Consider the following 3,203-nt stretch of genomic DNA (forward strand, 5'->3'; position numbering starts at 1 on the left):
AATTCCCTCTTTAAAAATCACATGTCCTAGAACGATGCCCTCTTTTACCATAAAATGATATTTTTCCCAATTGAGGACAAGGTTCTTTTCTCTACTTCTTTGTAAGACCAATTTTAAGTGATGTAAACATTCGGCATAGGTGGAGCCATGAATAGAAAAATCATCCATAAAAACTTCTAAGAAGGTCTCCACCATGTCAGAAAAGATACTCATCATGCATCTTTGGAAAGTTGCCGGTGCATTGCATAACCCAAAAGGCATGCGTCTATAAGCAAACGTTCTGAATGGGCATGTGAATGCTGTTTTCTCTTGATCTTCAAGAGCTATGGGAATTTGGTTGTAACCGGAATATCCATCAAGAAAGCAATAATACTCATGACCCGCTAACCTTTCTAACATTTGATCAATAGAAGGCAAAGCAAAGTGATCCTTCCAAGTAGCAGCATTAAGCTTTCAGTAGTCAATACAAACCCGCCAACCCATTTGAATGCGAGTAGGTATAAGCTCATTGGTGGCGGATTGTATAACCGTGACTCCCGACTTCTTAGGTACTACTTGGACAGGACTCACCCATTGGCTATCCGAGATGGGATAAATGATCCCATTATCTAACTATTTTAAAATTTCTTTTTGGATGGCTTCCTTCATCACAGGATTAGCCCTTCTTTGATGTTCCCTTGAAGGTTTGGCACCCTCAATGAGATGGATGTGATGTTGCACAATCGAAGGGCTAATTCCTTTGATGTCGGCTATTGTCCAACGTATGGCTTCCTTGTTATCCTTTAGCAATTTAATGAGTTCCTCCTCTTGAATGGAGATTAAGTCCGCAACAATTATTACAGGCAAAGTACAATTATCACCCAAAAAAGTATAACGTAAATAAGAAGGCAAGGGCTTCAACTCCAACTGTGGGGCTTCTTCGATTGATGGCTTTGGAAGAGATGTTGCTAGTGGTCCAACGGGCTCCATGTTTTGGATGGCAAAAGCTTTGGAAAAGAAATCATCTCTATCATTTCCTCGTTCGTCCAAGCATTCTTGGAATTCTTCATGAAAATTTGGTTGCTTCCCCAATCTAAAGACATTAAAATCAACCGATGTGTTTCCAAAAAACAATTTCATCAATCCATTTCTACAACTAATGAGAGCATTGCTAGTAGCAAGGAACGGCCTACCAAGAATGATAGGGATTTGGTCCTTGTTATTAACAACGGGTTCCGTGTCCAAAACCACAAAATCCACAGGAAATAAGAAATCGCCTACTTTTACTAGGACATCCTCAACCATACCTTTTGGTGTTTTAATAGATCTATCTGCCAATTGGAGTGTTACGGTCGTAGGTTTGAGGTCACCTATTTCTAGTTGCTTGAAAACGGAAAACGGTATGAGATTTACACTAGCTCCCAAATCTAACAAGGCATGATCAATTTGAGTGTTTTGCTACCATGATATAGTGGGACATCCCGGGTCCTTATATTTTGCTACCATTTGATGGGATAAAATAGAACTAACGTTTGCGGCCAAGAAAGCTTTCTTGGGTGCATTTGTTGTTCTCTTTTGTGTACATAGATCTTTCAAAACTTTAGCATATGTGGGGACTTGGAAAATCGCATCAAGCAAAGGAATATTCACATGTACTTGTTTAAAAAATATTCAAAACTTTATCAATTTGATCTACCTTTTTATTATTAGCAAGTCTCATTGGAAAATGAGCTTTAGGAATGAAATCTCGTGCAGGGGGAGAAGTTACCTCTTTTATACTTACCTGTTTGGGCTCCTCTTCTGAGCCAATGGAGGGAGGTTCTTCACTTACCTCCTTTGGAAGATCTTGCATATTTTTAGAAGGTTTAGTGCTGACCTCCTCTTTGTGACATTCTTTTCCACTTCTCAAAGCATAAACTACAATACATTGGTTTGAAGGATCTTGCTGCGGCAAACTAGATTGCATGGCATTCAACTGATTCACCTGTGGTTGTTGATTCTCATTCATGGCCACATTCCTTGGGTTAGGAATAGGTTGACTTGGCATCTTTCCTTTTTTTCTTTCACTTAGGGCTGTAGCAAGTTGAGAAATTTGCTTTTCTAAGTTGTGTTGGCCCGTCATGAAGGTACTCATGGGAAGCTCTATGTTCTTCTCTAAAGATGCAATTCGTGCCGATTCCCCTTGCTTTTGAAAATCCGGAGGGGGCTGATTTGAAACATTATTTAAAATGGGGTTTTGAAAAGTAGGAGGAGGGGGTGGCCGAACAAAAGTGGGAGGGAAGATGGGCCTAGGTTGGCCGAATTGGCCTTGGCCTTGGAAATTGGATGGCCCACCTTGACTCCATGAAAAGTTGGGATGATTTCTCCATCCCAGATTATAAGTGCTAGAATAAGGATTATTAGCATAAAGAGCACTCACATTCTCATTAGAATTACCAAATTTAGCAAGAGTTGGACACTCTTCCATGAAATGGTCCGTGGCTTGACACCAATTACACATGGGAACACTATGTGCAATTTGATTGACTTGTGAAGTCCTTTGACAACTATTGCTTCTAGCATTTTGATTAGACTATCAAGATGAGCCTCTTTTGCCACGACACCCTCTATTAAAAATCCCTTGCTTGAAGTGGCTCTCTCACCATGTTGAGTGGATTCCCACTCTCTTGTTTTTTCCGCCAAATCAAGTAAGAAGTTCCATGCCGCAGCCTCATCCGTAAAAGATGTAAAACCGTTAGGACACATGGACTCAAGACGTTGCTTTGTTTGGTAATCTATGCCCTCATAAACAATTTGGCATAAGTGCCACAAATCAATTCCATGATGAGGACACTCTTGGAGTAGGTCTTTGAACCTCTCCATAAACTTAGAAAATGACTCTAATGGCTTTTGTTTGAATTGTAAAATATCGTTCCTAAGCTTATTAGTTTTATGTAATGAAAAAAACATTTTTAGGAAAGCGATGGCGAACTACTCCCAAGTGGTGACGGAGTTCGTTGGTAAGCCATAAAGCCACTTTTTGGCTCTATCCTTGAGTGAAAACGTAATAAACCGCAACTTTACCACATCATCGGTAAGTTGTTGCAACTTAATCAAACCACATACATTTTCAAACTCACGCAAAAATAAATAAGCATCCTCCGAATGGAGGCCATGAAAATGAGGAAGCAAAGAGATAAATTACGATTTTAGCTCAAAATTATTGCCCTGCGCAACAGGCAATC

At 39.9% G+C, this 3,203-nt stretch overlaps 1 non-coding gene across 1 annotated transcript; it reads left to right on the top strand.

Annotated features, from left to right (window-relative positions):
• The first annotated feature begins 2,794 nt into the window (after positions 1-2,794).
• LOC143886966 (small nucleolar RNA R71) lies at positions 2,795-2,901 on the top strand. The gene has a single exon (XR_013253956.1). It is a non-coding gene; the product is annotated as a small nucleolar RNA R71 (small nucleolar RNA).
• Positions 2,902-3,203: the final 302 nt, after the last annotated feature.

The sequence above is a fragment of the Tasmannia lanceolata genome, unplaced genomic scaffold (genome assembly GCF_043159265.1).
Source record: "Tasmannia lanceolata isolate RefF3 unplaced genomic scaffold, GAP_Taslan_0.1 ptg000011l, whole genome shotgun sequence".
NCBI classification, from domain to species: Eukaryota; Viridiplantae; Streptophyta; class Magnoliopsida; order Canellales; family Winteraceae; genus Tasmannia; species Tasmannia lanceolata.